The sequence below is a fragment of the Vulpes vulpes genome, chromosome 4 (genome assembly GCF_048418805.1).
Source record: "Vulpes vulpes isolate BD-2025 chromosome 4, VulVul3, whole genome shotgun sequence".
NCBI classification, from domain to species: domain Eukaryota; kingdom Metazoa; phylum Chordata; class Mammalia; order Carnivora; family Canidae; genus Vulpes; species Vulpes vulpes.
The window spans coordinates 69,365,082-69,377,455 of record NC_132783.1 but is presented as its reverse complement, the minus strand read 5'-3'; the positions used below and the strand labels follow the sequence as shown (position 1 = coordinate 69,377,455).

Genomic DNA, 12,374 nt, shown 5'->3' with positions numbered 1-12,374 from the left:
CCAACACCTATGCCAGGCTTTCTGGAGTAATTACTACATGAAAGAAGAACTGGTGGCTTAGGGAGGCAACAACAAGATGAGCAGAAACTATGTCTCAGGAAGCCTGAGTGGCTCAATCGGTTGATTGTCTACCTTCAGCTCAGTGTCTCATGCATCCCAGGATCCTGGGATCGAGTCCGGCATCAGCCTCCTTGCTCAGCAGGGAGCCTGTGTCTCCCTCTGCCTACCACTCCCCCTGCTTGTGCTCTCTCTTTCTCTTTCTGAAAAACAAATAAAATAAAATCCTTAAAAAAAAGAAAGAAAGAAACTACATCTATTGGAGGCAATGAGAAAACTGGCATGGGGGTAGTGTACATATGCTATGTGTATGGCCCCACATTAGGATGTTTAAATATAGTATTGAAGAATTATATAGACAGGTTAGTGGGGCCCAATTTTGGAGGGATTTGAAAACAAGCCAGGCAAGTAGAGGCCACTCCTGATATTGAACAGAGTGATATGATAAAAGTGGCTTATTCTGGGTGTAGTGTGCAGAGTGGAATGGGGGTGGGGAGAAAAGCCTGAAAGAATCTATTGGTTTTGAAAACGAAACACTGATCCCATAGTTGAAAAGATTTTGACTCTGATCTCATTATTATCAACTGTGTCCTCTTCACCAAGGTCCCTGTTAGCCTTAACTCTTGTTGGGATCTCATTACTTCAAGAGATGGCTATACCACTTTGGCAGTGTTCACTCTTGATATCAAAACGTCAGGAGGGTTAACTCCCCTGTGTGAAATGCTGCCAACCAGGGAAGCTCATTAGACACTCATTGCTCAGGGATTTTATCGGGGGCTGATCATGTAAGCAGCCTCTAGCTGGCAAGGACCCAAATTCCAGATACCTAGAAGGAAGTAGGTGTTTAGCAAAGACCATGCTGTTTGTACAAACAGCTTAGGTACAGTGAGCCATTCGTCACCTGTGGGAATGGTGGGATGCTCCTGAAATCAAAGTTCCAGATAGCCAAGTGCCAATTTTGCAAGCAGACCTTCCCAAGGAAAGCAGTTCAGGCCTGCCATGTTAACTCTTCTGCACACTAGCCAAAATAATTAGGCAAAAGGAAGAAACTAAAGCTAAAACAAAACTCAACATAGAATTACAAAATTCCAATCATTTTCAAACAATAGAATAGTTTACATGGAAAAGAATAAGAAAATCAACAAAAATATTGTCAAAAATAAAATCTGTACTAGGAACAAGAAAGTTTGTAACCCATCCCAGTTCCAAAGTGCAGAAGGCCCAGCAGGGGAAGTAGAAATTAGTATAACTTTGAATCAAGTTGGGATCCCTGGGTGGCGCAGCGGTTTGGCACCTGCCTTTGGCCCAGGGCGCGATCCTGGAGACCTGGGATCGAATCCCACATCGGGCTCCCAGTGCATGGAGCCTGCTTCTCCCTCTGCCTATGTCTCTGCCCTCTCTCTCTTTCTCTCTCTGTGACTATCATAAATAAATTAAAAAATTAAAAAAAAATTTAAAAAAAAACTTTGAATCAAGTTAGAAGATTTCATTATTACACAGGCCTGCACATTCTAATTGCCTAGCTGAAATGGAGTTTGGCAATCAAAAGTCACCAAAGGACATTTGATTTTCTAAGAAAAACTAGAGAAGCCATGGAGCCTGTGCAGGTGCATCATCAGAGGTGATTGCAAAGGGCTGAAGAGGCCACGCCTTAGCCTATCACCTGCACCATCATCCCAACACCTGTAAAGAGCTCTAGCCTTAGTGTGGTTGTGTGTTCCTGAATATTTGCAAAGATGAAATATCTTAACTGAGCTCCATTAGGACCACCATCTCTTTCCTCTCTGTTTTGGAGTAGGTGGCTACAGAACTGGCTCCTACATCCTCATGGTCAGTCATAGGATTGGCAATAAGATATTCCTGGGAGCTAGCCCACACCAGGACATTAACAGCAACTGATGATACACAGAGGTGACTGCAGGCCACTAAACCTAAGGGAATGAGTCCCCAACTCTCACCAGAGTCCCCAAAATCCACTATTCAAGCTCCACAACATGAGTAAACATTGTTTTACGGAGTCTAAAATGTATTTCCAAATACAAGGAAGAGAACCCAGAATACAAACAAAATGCAGAATGTTTTGTGATGTTTTTATTTATTTATTTATTTATGAGAGACACAGAGAGAGAGGTAGAGACATAGGCAGGGGGAGAAGCAGGCTCCACGCAGGGTCAGGACTTGATCCTGACCCTGAGCTGAAGGCAGATGCTTAACTGCTGAGCCACCCAGGTGTCCCATAAAATGTTTTTTAAAAGTTTATTAAAGCTTAAATACACCCTTATATATAACTGCCACTGAAAGATGTTTTGAAACATAAGTACAAATTTCTTTTTTTGTGTATATATGAAAGGGACTTTCTTTTCTCACCTTTAAATTTATCTATTTAAAAACCTGAGAGAAAATTCATATATAAATTCCATTAGAATATGAAACAAAAGTGACAAATAGAAGCACAGAAACCAATAGAAATTGTTCTGATATCAAGAAGCAAATTGTAACCAAAAGAAATTTCGGACCATAACAAAAGCAATAATACATTAATTAGCAGAAAAAAAGATTTCTAGTCTACATAATCAATTATGATGAATAGGTTCTTGTATTGTTTGACAATTCAATCGGTGAATAGAAGTGAATCACAAAATTCTTTGTGAAAACTATTTTTTTTTCTGACTTGACCCCAAAAATGTCATCAACATAAATAACAAAATCTGAGAAACCAGTCCCACTGAAAGGAGACCCATGACAAATTAGATAATAAGTTCTGTCAAAGTAAACGGTACTCAACATCAGTCACTTGCACAAGAAAACTTGAGCTGACCAGTGTTAGAGAATTTATCCCATGAATAAATATTAAAGGGAAGAGGGAGAAAGCTAATTTTTAATGATTAAAACCGCCACTCAGTGTTCCTTTCAAACTATAAGAAAATTCAGTGATAATATAAAATGATTAACTCAATATCCTTCAACATACACTAACTACAACCAATTAGAATATGTATTAAAGAAAAGAGTAATTTACAATAGAAAAGGATAAACTGCTTAGGGATAAAGTCAAAAAGAACTAAGTAAAAATCTATATAAAAAATTAAAATGTTACTATAGGACACATTAAAAATATCCTGAGCAAATAAAAAGGCTCATCATACTCTTGGATTGGGAAATAACACAATGTCACTTCTCTCTAACTTACTGTATAAATAGCCTATAAAGAAACAATCCAAATAAAACACCAACAAGATTATTTAAGTAAATAACCTGATCCTAAAGATTATACATAGAAACAAGCAAACAAAGCAGTCAGTCACATTTTTAAAAAAGAAAAGTAATAATAGGACAGCCCAGACAAATACTGACATATTATGATTAATAATTGCAATAGTGTGGTAATGATGAAAAGTAGAGAGGCAGATAAATGAAATAGAACTAAAAGTCTATAAATAAACCTAAGCACAAATGAAAATTTAGTGTATGGAAAGGACAGCACATCAAATCAGTACAGAAAATACGATGTTGGAATAATTAGGTAAACACCTGTGGGGACAATGAAGTTGAATCATACTTCACATCTTACACCAGAGTAAATGTAGTATGGATTTAAATTTTTAATATAAAAATTAAGTCATGGAAGAGTTAGAAGTCTTCATGGAATAATTGTTTAAATCATCTTAGCATAAAGAATATCTTCTTAACTACAAAACAAAATAGAATCCATTAAAGAAAAGACTGATCCATTGAACTACATACAAATGTTTCAGAGTCTGCATGGCATTACATTTTGCACCTCACGTCACTAACAAGGAGCTAATCTGGAAACAGCTCCTTGTCAATAAAAACATAACCCAAGAGAAAAGAGTGAGAGATATGGGCAGGGGTGGGTGGTGCAGGGGAATGCCTCCAAAATAAAATGAAAATGGATTTTAAACACGAAATGATGTTCAAATCCACTTATTATAAAAAGAATCCAAATTAAAATTTCAATGGAGGACCATTTTTTTTCATTTATAAAATTGCAAATGTCAAAAAAATTAATAATCTATTATGGCAGCAAGAGTGTGGTAAGATAGATTCTTACAGATGATTTGTAGCCATGTCATTTGGTACCTCAGTGGAAGGAAATCTGGCAGCATGTATCAAACCTACCAAAGCTTATATCCTTTGACTCAGCAATTCTGATTCTACCTTTAGGAATTTAACATGCAATATACTCATATATGTATTATAATGGGAAGTTTGAATACAACCTAAATGGCCATCAAAAGGGAATCAATTAACCAAATCATGGGTCATATACACAATGGAATACTATGCAGTCACAGAAAGAATGAGGAACCCTCTTATAGACTGCTGGGGCATGACCTCCTAGATATATATATATATTTTTAATTTTTATTTATTTATGATAGTCACACAGAGAGAGAGAGAGGCAGAGACACAGGCGGAGGAAGAAGCAGGCTCCATGCACCAGAAGCCTGATGTGGGATTCGATCCCGGGTCTCCAGGATCGCGCCCTGGGCCAAAGGCAGGCGCCAAACCGCTGCGCTACCCAGGGATCCCTCCTAGATATATTTTTAAATAGGCAAAAGAAGCAAAGTACAAAATAAAATCTAAAATGTACTAGAATTTGTTCTTTAATAATGAAGAAAAGCCTATTCCTTAATACAGAGAGACTCTCTCTGGAATGCTAAACAAGAAATTGTGTGCCCCTGGGAGAGCTGGTGAGGCAGGAATCACAGAGATGTTATTCATGTATTCTTCATACCTCTTATTTTTCAACTCTGTGAGTATATGAGCTACTCAATAAATAACGGTTAAATAAAAGTTAAGTAAATAAGAAATAAATAAGCATAACTCCTGGAGAGAAAAGGGAGATAGTTGAGCCCTTACCTACAAGGAACAGCAAGGGGCACCTTGGAGGTGATGGCACGAGGGAACTCGTGGCACCAGTATCACTCATGTAGCCAAAGAGAGGAACTACCAGAGAATGAAAGGGGGGGAAGAGTCCACCTGTTCTGGAACCCCTGATGATTCCAAAAGCCGCTGATTAAGAGTTTGAGACAAAAGCTTTCAGTATTTTTATAATTATTATTATTATTGGGACATAACTAATATTTATCTGTCAGACCTAATGAAACCTACAGAAAATGCCCCCTCCCCATACTTAAGTGGTGTTTAAGCTACAGAGTCAGGGTTCTACCCACAGACCTCTGCTCCAGCAGATTTGGGGTGAGCCTGAGAGTAGACATTTCCCACAAGCACCCCCAGATGATTCTGATTCAGGCAGCCAGCAGCTGCTACTTTAAGAAACACTTCCTCCAGGAAGATGAGCTTACAACCTAATAGGTGGAAGGACAGGTGTGTTTCCTTGTCAGAGCCTCTCCCGGGCTAGGCGTCCCTGCAATGTGCAGACAAAATTCTGATCTAATCCCGTAGAAGCAGGAGCTGGAGCTGATTTAGGATTAAACGCCCCGGGATTCATGGGTGGCTCAGCGGTTCAGCGCCCGCCTTCAGCCCAGGTGTGATGCTGGAGACCCAGATCGAGGCCCACATCGGGCTCCCTGCATGGAGCCTGCTTATCCCTCTGCCTGTGTCTGTCTGTCTGTCTGTCTGTCTGTCTGTCTCTCTCTCTCTCTCTCTCTGTGTGTGTCTCTCATGAATAAATAAAATATTAAAAAAAAAAAAGGATTAAACGCCCCAAGGAATTCTAACATACAGCTGGAAAACACCCCAAAATACATGGCTCTAGGAACTCCATACCCTCCACTTTTTTATTTTGTGACTTTCTGATGTGAAATAATTTCAAACTTTAGAGAATTCGGGAATGGTACAAAGAACTCCCTTACGCCCTTTATTTAGCAGTTACTCACATTTTGCTACATTTGTACACTATATATGTATACATGTATGTATATATAATTACTATTTTCTGAACAATTTGAAAGTAAGTTTCAGAGACAATATTCCCTTTTACCCCTACATATTTCAGCATTTTCATCCGAAGAACAAAGATCCTATTTTATGTAACAACAGTATAATTTTCGAATGCAGTAAATACCATGATCTATTCTATAATTCATGTATCAACTTCTTTGTCCCATGACGTCCCTTATGGCCTCTCTCCCTGACCCAGGATCCAGTCTAGGTACGCGGGGCGCGGAGACAGCGGGTCCCTGGTCCGTGTACCCGGGAGCATCTCCCCGGTCTCTCTCCGCTCTCCTCACAGGCACCCTCGCCTTGGGGTGCGTCTGCTGTCCTTCCTCTCCCGAGCACCCACCCTGCGCCTCTGTGGACAGAAGGACGCACAGACCGGACGGCGGGACGCTGAGCATCGGGCCGCGTGGCGGTCAGCGCGGCTCCAGGCGGCCGAGCTCGGCCGGGCGGCTCCCGGGACCGCGGGGAGGTGACCAGGCACCTGCTGGAGTGGGGCTCCAGGGGGCGCCGGCCGATTCGCGTCTCGTGAATAATCCGGCCTCCCAGCCTCCCGGCCTCCCGGCCTCCACGTGGAGGAGAGGCCATTTCCAGCGCAGCTTGAAGCAGCTGGCGCTCCTCGTGCCGCGGCGGCGGGGAGAGCCCTGTGCACCCCCAGCCGGCGCCGCGCCCCCTCTTCTCTGCCTCCCCTCCCCTACCCCCTCCCACCGCCGCAGGTTTTCTCATCTTCCATCAAGACCAAAGCGCTTGGATTCGCTCCTGAGAAGCGCCGTTCCTGGACGCTGAGTCGGCGCGTGCGGGTGGGGAGGGGCCGCGGCCTCGGAGCCAGGAGGGAGCTGCAGCGGGGCTCCCGGGGTGCGGCACCGCCCGCGGAGCCCCGGACAAGGGCACCCTCCAGGGAGCCTCTGCAGGGGGCACACCTCACAGAGGGTCATGTGTGCCCGCGGGCAGATTTCCAGGAAGCCGGTGAAACTCTGGCTTCAGCCAGAACCTGGGAGGGGTTAACACACTTGTGTTTCTGGAAAATTCTGCACAGTAAGAACATATTTTTTTTTTTTCTTTAAAAAGGCCACTGAAATTTCATGAGCTACCACGCTATGGAACTGGTATCCATTCCTGTATCTACAGATAATATATGTGTATGTGTGTGTGTGTGTGTGTGTGTGCAATAAATGTAGATACATAGATATATGTAACAAGTATACTCCAATGAGTTATTTTAAGGTTGGATCAAAATGTAAAACTATTTACATTTAGGTTTGTTTTTAAAATGAGGAGTAAGGACTATGGAGCTGATGGAAACATGACTATTAAAAACTTTCCTTGGAAAACAAAACAAAACAAAACAAAAAACAAAAACAAAAACACCTTCCCCTGAATTTTTTTTGAGCAAAATTCCAGACCACAAAGAAGTTTCTATCCTTTTCCTTTTATTTATTTTGGGGGGGAGGGGGATTACTGAATTCTTCCCTTGTTTTTTTTTTTTTTTTTTTCTTTTTTCTTTTTAAGATTTATTTATTTAGGAGAAAGATCAAGTGTGAGAGAGAACCAGCAGGGGGGAGGAGCAAAGGGAGAGAGAAAGATAAGCAGACTCTCTGCTGAGCAGGAAGCCAGATGCTAGGCTACATCCCAGGACCCTGGGATCATAACCTGAGCTGAAGACAAACACTTAACAGACTGAGCCACCCAGGCATCCCCTTCCTGGTTTTTTAGTCCAAAAATCACTTCTCAGGCCTTACCAGAGAGTATAAACCCCTACATGTGGTACATAAATCTGCAGTCATTTGCTGAAGGTGGAGAGGACAGAGCCCAATGTCTGGCTGAGAAATAGTGTATACACAGAACATGTCTCTTAGCCTCTTTTGGAATATTCCAATTATGAAATAAATGCTATTGATGTTAACTGTCTTCCTACCTGATATCATGTTCATTTTGTCCTTTTTTCAAATATGCAGCCTCAATCTAGAAAATAAAGGCCATTTCTCATCTTGCTAGTTATTCAAGAGAATATTTCAAATATCCTCTTACTAAATAAATGATCAAGTATTAAAAAAGTTGTTTCCCAACATTTCCATAAGAATTCAAAAAAAACCTTTGTGTTAATCACCATGTCTTTCTTCATATGAGTCCATGGGACACAGCAAAATATTCTCATTGCTCATCTATCTATACAGAGCTTGTGTCTACCAAGCCAGGTAGTGAAACCTGGTAAGGTGGTGGGAACTCAGGCAAGAAAAGACTAAGAGGTTACATAGAAAGGACTCCCCATCCTGGGGTACCCTTAAAGCCACACTGTTCTCAAGAATCTCCAAGCGTGACATGACCCCAAGCCATATAGGGCCTTTCCAGACTACAGCTGAATCTATTACTCCTGTCCAAATGCACAGCCCTGGTATTCCTGGGCCAGTGATCTGCAAGGTGACAAGCAGGCACTGAAGTGGCTTCTGAGAAAGTTATCACTTATTCTACTAGTAAAGAGAGTGGGACACCCAGGTGGCTCAGGGGTTAAGTGTCTGCCTTCAACCCAGGGCGTGATCCTGGAGTCCCAGGATCAAGTCCTACATCAGGCTGCATGGAGCCTGCTTCTCCCTCTGCCTGTGTCTCTGCCTCTCTCTGTGTGTCTCTCATGAATAAATAAATAAAATCTTTAAAAAAAGGAAAGAAAGAGCTAAAACCTGAGGTACCAAAGGCAGCTATCATCTGCTGAGCCAAGCACTATGCTAAGCGCTTGTCATACATTCTGTCATGTAACCCTCAAAAATAAAATCCGGGTGGGGGGCTATTATTTAAAAGGTGTTTTTAACAGAAAATAACAAGTGTTGGTGAGGATGTGGAGAAACTGTAACACTTGTACACTACTGGTAGGAATGTAAAATGGTGCAGTTGCTGTGGAAACAGTATATGGACTTCTCAAAAAAATTAAAAATAGAAGTACCATAGGACCTAGGAATTCCACTCCTGGGTATACACCCAAAGGAAATGAAAGCAGGGACTTAAATGGATATTTCTACCTTCATGTTCACAGCAGCATTATTTACTATTACCAAATGGTGGAAGCAACCCAAGTATCCATTGATGGATTAGTGGACAGGCAAAATATGTACATACATGGAATATTATTCAGCCTTGAAAGGAAGTAAATTCTGACACATGATACAAATATGGATGAACCTTGAGGACACTATACTAAGTGAAATAAGTCAGTCACAAAAAACAAAATATTGTATGATTCCATTCATATGAGGTACCCAGGACAGTCAAATCCATAGAGAAAGAAAATAGAACAGTGGTTTCCATGGCTGGGATGGGAGGAGGAATGGGGAGTTGTTGTTTAATGGGGACAGGGTTTCAGTTTTGCAAGATGAAGAGTTCTGGAAATGGATGGTGGTGATGGTAACAAAATATGAATATATTTAACAGTACCTTTGACAACAATTGAGATGGTAAATTTTACATATTATTTTACCACAATAGAAATGAAATCCCACAAGTAAAGTGCTATTATTTTGCTGATACAGCAACTGAAGCACAAAGACCAGGCTGCAAATGAGAGACAAAATCAAGATTCCCAGTGGGTAGATTGATTCCAAGGTCTGGGACCTAACCACTACCATCCACCACTGGCCATTGACTACCGAGCCTCTACCACCCACCATCTACTATTTATCATCTACCATAGATCATCTTATTGGTGGTGGGGGGGGTGGCCAGAAAATCAGAAGTAAAAATAATAAAAACATCCACCCTTGCTCTGGGCATTCAGGGATACCAAGTGACTAAAGGAGTTGACATGGCCTTCCCATCATCATAGCTAATTACAGTCAGAGGCTAACCCTCTATCCCAAACCACTTGCCAAGTGGCCCCAAACTAGTCATCTTGCTCTAAAACACAAAATGGAATTTGAACCCAGAACTTACAAAACCAGATTAAATTCTAATAATTCCCCAATTTCCCAGACTTCAGTGCCATCCCTGTGCCAATAGACGGCTGCCATCCCTGTCACTCCCAACTTGGTCTCTCCATCCAGTATATCTGTGCCAGCCCCCTCGATAGTCATGAAAGGTGTCACATGAGCAAACACCCAAAGGAAACAGCATTGTCCAAAAGCAACAGAAACACAATCTTTTCATCCCTGGTCAAACAGAGTCAACCCCAGGCTATCTGCAACTTGGTCATTTTCATAAGGTCACCGAGCACTTGATGACTTAATCTATTTACCTGGATTGAGTCACAGTCCACACATGTCTTGAGGGTGTCAGTGGCTGAGATCCCCGTGTACACGCACCCACACAACAGCCGTGCTTCTGTATCTCCAGGTTCTGGATACAAGCTCTACCACTCTCACTTCTGAAGGAGGAAGGGGCTGGGGAGCCACATGTCTGTCAAGACAACCCCTTACCCAGGGTCAGGGCACAAGGATAGCTAATTCAAACCATGGTATTTAAAATCAAATGAAAGAGGGAAGCAGTCAAGTAGAGAACACTGAAAAGTAAACATTACAAAACCTTCAAAACCAGAAGCCCAGAGGCACGTTTTCTTTGGGGATAGTCCCGCTATTTGTTCTTCCTTTCAAGGGTGTGATGTTTATTTAACTGGAAAAAAACAGCTTGACTTAATTGAGCGTGTGTCTGTATGTGTGTGTGTGTGTGTGTGTGTGTGTGCGCGCGCACGCGTGTGCACATGGAAGGGAGGAAGAAAAGGGGGCTTCTATAGCTAGTCAGAATTTCTCTTCTCTGTGGCAAAAACAGCCATACTGGAAGGTCAATGACTGAACATGGGCACACTCTGGGTTTCTAGAAAAGAAAAGAAGGGAGGGTATAAATAACCATTGTTAAATGCCTATTCTGACTGGGCAGATCTAGGCCAAACATTTAGGCTTTAAACATTTTATGCAACAATCCACAGTAAGAAGCACATTTTATTGTAGCCCAGTGCATGCACACATGCACAAACGCACACATATTTACACATACGTCTCACAAAAATACTGTTTGGCCTCACTACATGGGAGAGATTCTTATATTCTCTATTCCATTTTTTATATTTAATTTTTAACTGAGGCCTACCTACATACCATAATAAAGTATACAAATCTCAAATACACAGCTTGATGGATTTTTTTAGGGCTCCTAATCTCTTAGAGATTATATATAGAGATATATAGATATATAGATATAAATAGCTTCGTTGAAATACAATTTACATACCACAAAATTCACCCATTTCAAGTGTATGCCTCGATACCTCTTAGCATATTTCCAGAGTAGTGCAACATTCGCCATCATCTATTCTGGGAACTTTTAGCATTTTCATCACCCCAAAGAAAAATCAATATCCATTCTATTTTGTTTATTTATTTCTTTAACACTGGTCACAGCCCATCAAATTTATTTCACCAGTGGGCCACAAAACATGTGTCAGAGGTTTTACTAAAATCTCTCACTTACTTGTCACAAGAGTCCTGAAAGAGAGGCACTACTATGGCCAAGTAGCTGGAGGAGCGAACAGCAGAGTATCACAGTAATTCCAAGCTTACAGCACTCAGAAGTGATCAAGGCTGGTCAGGAAAGCAATCAACCCCACACAGAATCCCCCATTGTGGGGAGATGCTGAGCTTGGTGACTCATTGCACAAAACACATTATAATCAGAACTGTTGCCAGACAAACTGAATTCATATCTCAAGGCAGAACTCAGCACTGACATTCATAACCTGGGTGGAGCTGGGGCGATATGTACCACAGCAGGATTGAGCAGATGCGTTTCAGAAGCAAACTAATAACATAAAAAAACCTTCAAGGATATTGCTGCCTCAAACTCTTTAAACGTGGACAGATGACCATGTTCCAGAGGCTGCAAACCATAAAAACCATATCTATTTGTATAGTGTTAAACTATTGTTATCAGTAAAACTTAGAACAATTTCAGTCAGACATTGAAAAATCCTACAGAATAATTATTGTACGGAATGCTGTGATTAAAAGCAAATGAAAGTTTCCTTATCTTCTCTTCTAGCCCAATTCCTCAACCAGTGGGAGGAGGTTGAGGGAGAGGGGAGTATGTACATGTTTGTAGTGTTTGTGTGTAGAAGTGTGTATGCACATTTGTGTATTTGTGAATATGTGTGTGTGCTTGTGTGTGTGTGAATACGCATGTGTTGGGGGGAAAGGGAGGGCTCAATTCTCACCTCCACCCTACATGATCTAGAGGCTGCAGATGTGAAGCAACAGGCAGACATTCCAGCCCAATGTGCTATGAATGATGTGGCTACAGATGCCACATACTTGCCCAGTGGCTGCAGTAGGGACTCAGTCAAACACTGGAGGGAACGAAGGTACTGGCAAGCTTTCCACTGTACACATCAGTGCAATTGAATAAGCATATCATATTCA

General features: G+C 41.6%; 1 long non-coding RNA gene across 1 annotated transcript; it reads right to left on the bottom strand.

Annotated features, from left to right (window-relative positions):
* Positions 1-7,395: 7,395 nt before the first annotated feature.
* On the bottom strand, positions 7,396-11,532 carry LOC112927323 (uncharacterized). Its single transcript, XR_003236501.2, has 2 exons — positions 11,431-11,532; positions 7,396-10,776 (listed from the first exon to the last, which is right to left on the bottom strand). It is a non-coding gene; the product is annotated as an uncharacterized lncRNA (long non-coding RNA).
* Positions 11,533-12,374: the final 842 nt, after the last annotated feature.